This window comes from Trichosurus vulpecula, chromosome 7 (assembly GCF_011100635.1).
Source record: "Trichosurus vulpecula isolate mTriVul1 chromosome 7, mTriVul1.pri, whole genome shotgun sequence".
NCBI lineage: Eukaryota > Metazoa > Chordata > Mammalia > Diprotodontia > Phalangeridae > Trichosurus > Trichosurus vulpecula.
In genome coordinates, this window is record NC_050579.1 from 132270258 (window position 1) to 132282418 (window position 12161).

General features: G+C 37.2%; 1 protein-coding gene across 7 annotated transcripts in view; it reads right to left on the bottom strand.

The window, feature by feature from the left end:
- LAMA2 (laminin subunit alpha 2) overlaps positions 1 to 12161 on the bottom strand; it is a 777226-nt gene that overhangs the window by 91465 nt on the left and 673600 nt on the right. The gene's annotated exons all lie outside the window — the stretch shown is intronic.

Consider the following 12161-nt stretch of genomic DNA (forward strand, 5'->3'; position numbering starts at 1 on the left):
TTGGATTCAATCAAAGGGTTGCACTTTGAGGACCTAGATGGCCATATGTGGCCTCGAGGCCGCAGGTTCCCCATCCCCGAATAGTCTTATATATCATTGATTTAAAACAGGTTGAGGATGATGATAAGCATGTTTTTCCTTAATCTATATGATCCTGTGCATGAATATACTCTGATCATAATGTATATAACATATGTAAAAATGACCTTTTAACCTCTGTAGACAGCCAACAATAATATCAGATCTTTCTCTTCTGGAGTCTGTACTCTGACTCATTTTGATGGTTTCCTACAGAGAACAAACTCAGTGAGAATCAGTACTTCAGGCCAAATGTAGAGAAGTAGGCCCGAATCCCCTGGCCTGGCTCCTTTTGCATTTTGGATTACTTGAATGGGTCATTCTCATAGGTTAGGAAAGGCCCTCAAGGGAATCTGATTATTAAATAGGCCCCTAAAGTACTGTCAGTAAAATCATTGATTAAAATGTATTTAGACTCAGAAAACAAAATCAGATAAAGAGAAAAGCAATATTTAGCATGCTGCTAAAGAAAACGACATTCTCCATTAGAGCTAAGTCAATATTTTTACAAATTGCTTGCAAAGAGATTTTACGATGAAATTTTCTTGCTACTTTCACATACTTTCCCAAATGTTGAGTAGTATAGTTTAGCGGACATAATATAAAACTGCAAATACCAATTTTCCAGGTATCTTAAATATATATCAACTAATTTCTCTGGCTTTTATTATCTTTCAATTTCACAGTTCCTCTAGTGACATTGACTATAAACAGCATGAAACTGAGTAGCCACAAATGAAAATAGGAGGAGTAGGAGCTGCAAAACCATTTGGGTAAAAAAAAGGTTCAGATCAACCATTGAAGGCCTTAAATTCACACATTTGATTCAGATGTATATCTGTTTTTGGGGGGGTGAGGGGGAAATTGAGGTTAAATTACTTGCCCAAGGTCACCCAGCTAGTAAGTGTCTAAGGCCACATTTGAACTCAGGCCCTCCTGACACCTAGGCTGGTGCTGTATCCACTGCACTCCCAAGCTGCTCCTCAGACATACATCTAAACAACCAATTTTGCCTCAGGATTAAAAGAAGATTTCTACTGTCTTCTTGATAAAAAATAATCTACCATGTGACTAATTAATAAAATATCGAAAAGAAAAATGAAAGATTCAAACCATAAGTTTGCTATAGAATTTTCCCCTTTATGATATAAAGCAGTCCCTTTCTTGTGAAGAGTTCTTAAGGCATTATTTATGGCCAGTCATTTAAATTACAGATTGTTCTGTTAGATATATACTGTATCATGGACAGAGTGCTTTAATACTTATGACTTGGAGATAGGAACACTAGCTATAAATCCTGCTTGAAATATTTGCTAATAACATGACCCTGGGCAAATCACTTAGCCTCTCTTGAGTCTCAATTTCCTCATCTGTAAAATCAAAGAAAAAATTATTAAGTACCCATATGGTTTTAATAAGCATTGGGGATACAAGTATCTAAGTGAGATAATACACATTGGGGACTGGTAACTAGGAAAGCAGATTTTTATATAGGGAGTAAAAGTGATAGTGAGTTGATATATAGGGCAATATATTTACATGGTCTTTCCAGAAGCCATGGAGATATTGATTTGATTACTGTCCCGAAAGCAAGGTATGGAAGGGAGTAGAGAGAGGTCCAAAGTTGAGCAGATTACAGCCAGTTAGTAGGAATAGAATAATGAATTGCTTGAAGTAATGGACATGTATTCTGATTTTCTTTATTATAAACCATATTTAGAAGAAAAAAATCAAAGCTATCAATAGTCATATGAAAAAACACTTTAAATCACTGACGATTAGATAAAATGAAAACAATTCTGAGATACCATCTCAAGCCCATCAGATTGGCTAACATGACAGAAAAGGAAAATGACAAATGCTAAAGGGGAGGTGGAGAAATAGGGATACTAACACACTGTTGGTGGAGTTGTGAATTAGTCCAACCATTCTGGAGAACAATCTGGAACTATGCCCAAAGGGGTATAAAATTGTGCATACTCTTTAATCCAGAATATTACTGCTAAGTCTGTATCCAAAAGAGATTAAAGAAAAGGGAAAAGGACCTACAAATACAAAAATATTTATGGTGACTCTTTTTGGAATTTGAGGGGGTGTCCATCAACTGGGGAATAGCTGAATAAGTTGTGATATATGATTGTGATAGAATACTATTGTGCTATAAGAAATGATAAAGGGGAATGGTATCAGAAAAACCTGGAAAGACTTATACGAACTGATGCAAAGTGAAGTGAACAGAACCAGGAGAATATTGTACATAGTAAAAATGATATTATAACAATGATCTACTGCAGAGATTTCCAAACTGATTTGGCTTACTGCCCTCTTTAAAAAAATTACTCGTACCACTGCCCCCAAACCGAAATCTACTTTCTTTAACCCATTAAGTTTTTTTTTTTGAAATTTTCATTATTTAAAAATGTATATTTATTTTTTAAAATGATTCATCTTAAATTTAGTAATTTATTGTAAATTTGTGGTTTTTTTCCCCTGCATTGAAATTTTGATGCCATTTGCTTGTGACCTGTCAGTGGACTTGACTGCTGATCAGTTATAACTTGCATTCTGTGTGTTTATTTGGAAAATAATGTAATCACTATGACTTTAACTTGGTCTACACAACAGATGAACCATGTGCAGTTTTTCAAAATTTTCTTTTATTCTCTCCTTTCCTTATGCTTCCACAGCCCTCTTATATTTATTCAATGCCTCCCAATTGTAGCCGAGGCTACTAACAGCCCCATCATTCCAGGGTCCCCTAGAGGGTGGTATCACCCACTTTGGGAACCTGTGACCATGAAAAGACAGCTAATGATCCAAGACAGTTACAAAGTACCCATGATGAAAAATGCTATGCATCTGCAGGGAGAGAGAACTGATGAACACCGACTGCAGATTGGAGCATACTTTTTTCCTTTGTTTTTCTTGCTTTTCTTTTTGTAACATGGCTAACATGGAAGTATGTTTTGTATGACTTCACATATATATTTGATATCACATTGCTTGTCTTCTCAATGGGTGGACAAAGGGCGATAATGTGGAACTCAAAAATTTTACAAATGAATGTTAAAAACTAATTGAAAAAGAAATGATAATTATGTAAAATATGGTAATTGGTCCTCGCCCAATGGAAATAATCAGTTCAAATTCAAATAATGCAATCATTTCACTGAATTCCCACAAATCAGGACGTAGCTGTAAATTCCTCTGAGACTAGAGCATGATGTCTGGAGGTCCAGTCCTAGGGTGCTGTTATTGGTAGGGAGAAGGGGAAGGGCAGTAAGTGGTAGAGCCAGGTGCAAAATGGCCAGGCTGGACTGCTAGGTGGGATGGAGAGGTCTGGTATGGGGCTGGTTAAATACAGTGAGCTAGGTGAGTACTCATTCATTCATTGACCCATCCATCCCCAGAGTCTCTAGGGCAAGAGTTCTAAAAATGAGTAGACAACAATAGTACCTACCTCCTCAGTGGTATTTGGATCTAATGAGCTTATGCTTAAAAAATACTTTCAAACTTTAAAGTTTGAAATAAATTCAGCTGTTTATTTCAAAAATCCTCATTAGACAATTCAAGTAATAGCCTCTGCTTAAACTAATACATATATATACACACACACATATATATACACACACACATATATATATATATATATATATATACACACACACACACACACACACACACACACACATACATACATACATACACATACACACACATTTAATTGGGAAAGCTTTATTTTTGGATAGAAAACCTTGATTTTTTTTTGGAGCAGATTTATGATTTCATTGGTGTAAAGAACTGTGGATGAGAAGCAGATTGGCAGAGAATTCTAAAATTTATGGTCTTAGTTGCTTGGGGCTCTGAGAAGTTAAATGATTTGTTCAGGGTTACACAGACCTTGCCTAAGGGACAGGGTTTGAACCCAGGTCTTTTTGATTCTGAGGGTAGCTCTCCAGCCATTTTGCAGCACTGCCTCTTTAACCATCAGGAAGATGATTAAGTTGAGAATCATCACAGATGATCACAAAAGGTAAAATGTATATTTTTGATAATATAAAATTTAAAAAGTTTGGCACAAAGAAAAAAAAGATGCAGCTAAAAGTAGAAGGGAAACAAATAGCTAGAGAGAAATATTTGTACCCAGTTTCTCTGATAAAGGTCTCACTTTTAAGATAGAAATCTTAAGGTAATGATAAAATTTTGGTCATGAACTCTTCCACCACGATCTGAAACGTAATTTCTTCCTTGCTTCTCTAATTTGTTTGTGATGTCATTCTTTATGTCTAAGTCATGTATCCATTTAGAGCAAATTTTGGCGTACGGTATGAGTGTTGGTTTAGATATAGTTTCTACCAGACTGCTTCCCAATTTTCCCGGCAGTTTTTGTCAAATAGTGAATAGCTGGGGTTTTAGGCTACTGTGTTTGTTTCCTTCTGTATTCTGTGCCACAAAACTATTCTACTGATCACCTTCTCTATTTGGTAACCAGCACCAAATCATATTTTATGATAATTGGTTAAGTAGTACAATTTGATATCTGGTACTGGTAGGCCCCCTTCATTTCCACCTTTTTCCTTCATTATTTTCTTTGAGATTCTTGATCTTTTGTTCCTCCAAATAAATTTCATCATTAATTTATTAATTATTAATAATTTCATTATTATTTTTCTAGCTCTTTAAAGCAATACTTTGGTTGTTTGGTCAGGCACTGGATCAAGTAAATTAATTTAAATAGTACTGTCATTTTTATTTTATTGACTAGGCCAATCCATTCATATGAACTTTAAAAAAAAAGTACTATAGGAAGCTAGCCTTCAGTGAATTCTGACTCTATTGTGTCATCAAGGGGTGATTCTGGATTCTTGGAGGTTAGTCTAGTAGAATATAATCTCTGGCAGATCCTACAAAGCTGGAAAGCTTTTGAATACAACTTTACTCTGTGATCTAAGGACCAGACTAGCTAAGTTTGGAGAAGGCGGATCATCAGAGAATTGTCCACTGGTTTATACATTTTTCTAGTCAACAGAAATTAATAAATTGACTAATGAACTTAATGAAAGAGGGGGTTGAAATCTTTATTGGTGAAGGGAATACCCACCTAGATGAAATCATGTATTTTTTAGGCATTAAAATATGACAGGTATATAATTTAAAATACATACCTTTTCATACTATTTGTTTCTATTACTTGGGTTTAAATATATTTATTTGTGGTTTTTTCCTCTCTACCCAATTATAGTTTAACGCATAAGAGGACATAACCCAAGCTTCCTTTATAATTCCTCCCAGTCCTTAATGTTCTGCTTGTGATATGTGTGTGAAAGATGACTACTAACCTATGATAAAATAAAAGGCTTTGATGATCTTCATCCATCTCCTTGGACTTGGGAATATTGGATTAATATTTGTGATCCAAAGCTAAAAGTCTTTATGGACACCACTATCAGCAATATCACATGTAAAAAGTAAAAAAAGAGTGCTAAATAGAAAATAAGATATAAAAGATTCCTAAGTAGTAAATAGTGAGAAAGAAACAAGTTGGCGGTTTGAATAACATGAACTGAGATCTCAGTAAAACCCCTTGGTAAACTTATGGGATAATATAAAATATTTACGTCTACATTGCTCATCTTTTATGCATTTCAGTGCACTTTTGAAAATGCTTCTTTAATACTTCAAAGGACCTGTGATTTCATCAATGTAGTTATTCCCTCAGTGGATACAAATTGCAATCTATCCCTGCATTGCCCCTAGTACAGAGCCTGGCACATGGTAGGAAATGATTGTTCACTGAATGACTCATTCAGTGAGACTCTTGTCCATGGTATCCTATAGATTCACTCAATGTATTTGAAAGTCTTCCTCTAGGTCCTTTTTTATTCTCTTTTTGGTTCCCATTGTAGCACAGAAGCTGTCCATTTCTTGTTCCTTACTCTTGCCACTTAACAGGCCTACTGTCCAGTCCCTCATTAGTATCTTTCCCACTTCTTACACAGAGGTAATCATTTAACTATACTTCAGTTATACTGCTGTATGTCTCAACATTGCCCTTCCAGTCACCTCTAACTTTGATTCTTTAGAGTCAGGAGTATTCCATGATTATCAACTATACAGCATTGCCAGGAAAACAATGGTATTAAAAGATTAAATTTCACAGGCATTTATTAATCACCTATTATGTACCAGCTACTATCCTAGGTCCTGGAGATACATGACCAAAATGAAACAACTCTTATTCTCAAGGAATAAATATTCTACTGGAGGAAACAATATGCACACAAATAAGTAAACAGAAAGAAGTTCTGAGATGAGGGAACACCATCAACTGGGTGAAATGACAAAAAGCCTCTTTTAAGGGGTGCTGCATTTAAGAAGCTGAGCATTGAGAGGATCTAGCAATTGTGAGAGGAAAAAGTGAAGAGGGAGAATATTTTTGGTCTTGGAAAAAACCAGTTCAAAAACATGGAGACAAGATGGAATATGTCAGGGAATGTCTCAGGATCATTAAAGGCATTGTACAGCTTCATAAATGTGCTCCAACTTCCTCTCTTTTTCCTATTCAACTATGAGTTTAACTCACTATCAATCTGAACGCTTACACAAATATGCACATATATCCACATACACAAATATGCAGTGGGGTCATCTTCTAACTGCATATGATCATCTGGGCAAATGATATTTGTCATCCATTTTATTTTTCCTGTATGGGTTATTAATCCAATCTCATTGAATGTTTTGTGACTTGATACAATCACCACACTATTATCTGCAAAACAAGCATTTGCAAGTCTTCTTTGGTGACCCTTTAGCATTATATGATGTGCAAATGGGAAGTGGTGGGAGGGAATAATGTCTCTTCAGACTCTACTTAGATATGTGCCACAATTGTGACTACTGAGCTTTTAATGTGGGTGCCCCTGTGCAAGGTGGGGCAGAGCTGGGAGTAGCCCTGGAATGGGAATTCCATTCTCTAGTCAGGGGAGGAGGAAAGCTCATTTGCTATTGGTCACTGACAGTTAAGGACCAATCACCTGCTTTGTATTGAAAATAAAAATATGAATCAAGGAGCAGAAAATAAGCATGGCTTTCTTTTCTCTCTATAATAGGGAAGTCATACTTCCATTGACTCAACAAATGAGCATCTGTACTAATATTTGATAACAGATTGGACATGTGGGCTGAGTTTGAGTGAAAAGTGGAGAATGACATTGAAATTAAGAGCCTAGGTGACTGAGGGAATGGTGGTAATTTTAGTACTATAAAAGTTTAGGTGATAGGGTTTGAGGGGCAGGGGAGAATGACAAACTCTCTTTTGGGTAGGCTGCATTAGAGATGCCTACGGAACATCCAATTTGAGATGCCTAAAAGACAGTTGGCGACTGTAGCTTATGAGAGGGACTCTGGGAATCATCTTCATAGAGATGATAACTGAATTCCTGGGAGCTGATGAGATCACCAAAGGAAATAGTACAGAGGGAGAAGAAAAGAAGGCCCAGGATAGAGACCTGTGGGTCACTCCAGATTAGCAGGCCATGACTTTTGCAGGTTGAAGATCCAGCAAAGGAGACTGAAGAGTAGACAGAAGAAGATCCAGAAGACAGTAATATCATGAAAGCCCACAGAGGAGAGAGTATCCAGAAAAACATGGTGATTGATAGTGTTAAATACCATGGAGAGGTCAAGAGGTTTGAAGACTAAGAAGGACCACTGAATTCAAACAAGTAATCTTTGGTAACTTTGAAGAAGGCTGTGTTATCTGAAGGATAAGATGGGAAACCAGAATGCAGAGGGTTTAGAAGACAGTGAAAGGGGAAGAAGTAGAGGTATTGAATATAAGTGGCTTCCTTAAAGAGTTGAACCATAGTGGGAGGAAGGATATATCATATCTATATGTGTGTGTGCGTGTGCGTGTGCGTGTGTGTGTGTGTGTGTATATTATATGTAAGAATATGTGTGTATATATAGTACCTATATGTATATCTATATATGTATGTATATATGTATAACTATACGTATATGAATATATTATGTATTGTTAGTATATTGTTAATGCAATGGGAAGATCTCTCCCATCCGTTAATGGGCCCATGTGACCTGCTTGAGTCACACAGAAGCCTAAATCACCTGAGTTTGAATCACCTGAAGCCTGTGGTGAAAGGGGCTTGCTGAACGGTGGAACAGGAAGGGGGGAGCAGAGCTGAAAGGAAGTTGGTCGGAGCTTGGAGAGAGACGAGGCATCAGAGCTGCAGCAGCCAGTGTGAGTGAGAGCCAGGGAGTGATTTGGCTTGAGAGTGCTCGTTTGTGGGAAGGCTTGGGGATGGCGGTGCCCCCTGCATTGTTAATGTGTATAGATTTCTTTTTTGCTGTGATGGATTTGGCTTTCTGCTGTTTGAATAAATGTCTTGGTTCTGTCTTCCACGTAAAGAGTCTGTTATATTTTGCGATTCAGAACTGCGCCGGCACATTCATAGCTGCTGTAGGTGCTGTGAATATCGCCTTGGTACTACAGGATGGTAGGATGAGGAAACTCCCGCCACCAATGTAGGCCTGTACCTTTCTGTAAGTTATAAATGAATTACCTAGGGCCCTGAGAGGTTGAATAACTTGCCCAAGGTCACCCAGCCAGTAAGTGTTGGAGGTAAACCAGGTCTTCTCGACTCTAAGGCTATCTACTATACCAAAGTGGTTTGGTAATTATATTGGAATGTTTGACTAGTTTTCAATAAATCTAGACTACATATTTTCTTATTTTTATTTTTTTACAACGCTAGGTCCAGAAATTAAGCTCTTTAATTTCCCTTTTATGTTTTCAAATCACTGTGCTTTCAGTCCTCACTTTTCTACTGAGTAACTGTAGCATCAGGCTCATTTTTATGGATTTTAATAAGTTTTGGTCTCTCCGGACTCCTTAAATTTGAATATTCAAACTCTACCTAGTTAATTTTTTCTTTAAATTCCTCAAATGCATTTTTAATTGTTTTCTTAATACAAATAGGGTACAAATAAATGCCTTGAGGGAGTCCTCCATTCACACAAGGGAAATTCTTAGAAGTGCTATTAATTTTAAGAGACCTGATTAAATGGAACTTACCGCCAAATTACCGTTTAGACATTATTTTGCATTGAACATTTTCATTATAGTTTGTAGTAGTATGAACTACGTGCACAGACTTCACATTATATCTCACTGTGCCTCTACCATTCTACTGAAACAATTCTTTCCAAGGTCATTAGTGACCTCCTTGCCACATCGTATGGTCTTTTTTTCCCCTTTGCTTATGTTTCTCGACTTCTCTGTACCGTCTAAGATGCTGGATCAATTCTTCCTTCTTGATATTTTGTATTCACTTGTTTTATACAACATGACATTCTTTCCGGTTCTCCTCTTATTTATCTCACTGCCTTTTCCATGCATCTTTTTGCTGTTTCCTTATGCTCCTCCCCACCTCTTAAACAAGGATGTCCTCCAACGCTCTGCCCTTGTCTCTTTCATCTTTTATTAACTCTCTTCATAATATCCCACACTGCCCCATCTTCAATTATCACCTCTATAAAGATGAATACAACATCATTATTTCTATCCCTGACCTCTCCACAGAATTCCAGTTTAAAATTTCCATTTGCATGCCTGACATCTCTACTTAAATATCCCACCAGGACCTAAAACTCAACAGTTTCAAGCTGAGCTCACCTCCCTATCACAAACTTCCCTTCCTCTGACACCTCTGTTTCTTTTGTAGTACCACCATTCTCCAAGTCATGTAGTTATGCTGAAGAAGCTCCAGTGACTCCCACTTGCTTCTAGTATAAAATTCAAACATCTCTGTTTAGCACATAAAGTCCTTATTAATATGGCTCCAGCTTATATTCCTAGGCTCATTTCATATTGTTCTTTCTCACACATATTATATTTCAAACCAACTGGCTCAGTTGTTGTTTCCCAAACACACCATTCTATGTTCTACCTCCACAACTTTGAATAGACTACTCTCCTGCCCAGCATTGACTACTGTCCCTTATCACTGCTTCCTCTGAGAATTTTCAACTTCCTTCCAGGCTCAGTCAAGTTCCTGCATCATAGGATCACCAATTTGGGACTGAAAAGGATGTTGGAGGTTATCAAGTTCAAATCTTCCATTTTATGGATGAAGAAACTGAGGTTGAGTGAAGTTAGGTAACTTGCTGAAACAAGATTTGAACTCAGGTTTTCCTGGCTCCAAGACCATCACTCTGTCCAATGAACAACCTAGCTGCCTCATGAATCTTTTGATGATCCCTTCCCCTACCCCATCTCCTGCCAAAAAATAATTTATTTTGATTATACTTATCTTTAAATATCCCCACTACCCCCCATAGAACATAAGCTTCTTGAGGACAGGGGCCATTTCAGTTTTCCTTTGTAGCTACAGGGTTTAGCAGTGTGCCTTGCACATGTCGAATGTTAATGGAATAGGAAGATCTTCTCTGTCAATGAATAGGCATATGTGACCACATGTGTTCAATCAAGGATGTCTTACTGCTTTAAGCTCCGGCCCAGCTGTGATACATCCTGAGTCACATAGAGACCATTGAGGGAGGGACTTGCCTAAGGAGGAGCTTGCTTAGGGGGAAGCTTGCTTGTAGGAAGTCTTTTACACCTTTTGGTACTAAGCTAATTAGGCACTGAGTCAGGAGGGTTGTGATGCCTTCTGGCTCTGAGCCTATTAGCCAAAAGTGCATATATACTCTGAGGTTGGTATTTTGCTTTGGGGGGTTGATTATGAGAAGGATCTTTTGATTTCCTGGTCAAGACTCTGAGTAGCCGTATGTTCAGAGCCCCCCGACTGCTAAGACGCAAAGGCTCTCTTGATCCAATGATGTATGTAAAGCATATAGCAATATTGCTTTGATCAGGTAGTTAGAGCCCTGTCTGTTGGTCTTCATGCTAATCTCTGCTTGTATTTTCTCTGTTTGTATTTTCTCTGAAGTTCAAGGTGCTGACCTTTCTCCTGAACTAGTGAATGTAATTAAAAGTAAGATTGTTGACCCCTTTAAAGTTGCTTTCCTTTAAAAGCAGATCAAAGAACCTGTGCTAGCAGGACATTCTTGGTATGCTTTAGGGTACTTGCTATTACAACATGGTAATGGTTTAAAAATGCTTAGTGGATTTAATTGACTGTTCCCTCTTCCAACTCCAGTCATACAGTTAGTTGCCAAGTCCTGTCAATTTGACCTACACACAATTTCTCTCACTTCTTTTCAACTCCCAGTGCCCTCCTATTCAGGCTCTTATCTCTCCTGACCAAAAAATTTTATAATAGCCTCCTATCCAGTCTCTGCATCTAATCTATATTCTCTCTAATCCATTCTTCACAGCATTGTCCAAAGTGTAACAAATGAAGTAAAGATTAATCCTGTAGAGGCCACTTAAGGGGCTCTACAGTCTAACTATAAATGATTTTCCAGTCTTGTATCATACTACTTTCCTTCAAATAATCTACATTCTATTCTGACTATATTGTTGTAAATTACTGTTTTCATTGGGCTATCTCATATCTCTATGCCTTTGCTTACCTGTAGCCTATTTTTGAATGAACTCTCTATTTCTACTCCATCTCCATCTATTAAAGACCCTTCTTCCAGAGCTCACATACAATTACGTGTATGTATATAAATATGTATATGTATATTTATATTTCTATGTGTCTCTCTATCCTGGGTTAGGCTAGTCTTTGGACAGTGGCTGTGCAATGGGTCTTTCTAGCTTGATAAGATTTGCCTGAGTTTCCACTCTTCTGGCAGAACTTTTGAGAGTCCAGAGTCATATCCAAAGGGGTTTAATTACCTTTTTAGGTCTGGGCAATTATAGGCCCCTTCTTAGAATCATGTTTTTAAAAGCACAAAATAAAATACATAGGATTACAAAGGACACCTATTATATTGAAATTCAATTATCAATATAGCCAAAGGTCTAAGTTCATGGACCCAAGATTAAGAACCCCTGGTCTAGAAAATTAAAGACTTCATTTGTAGAAAAAAATCAAGCTAAAAAATTAACATATTTCTCTTATCCTACAAATTTCTCACAAATTCAATTC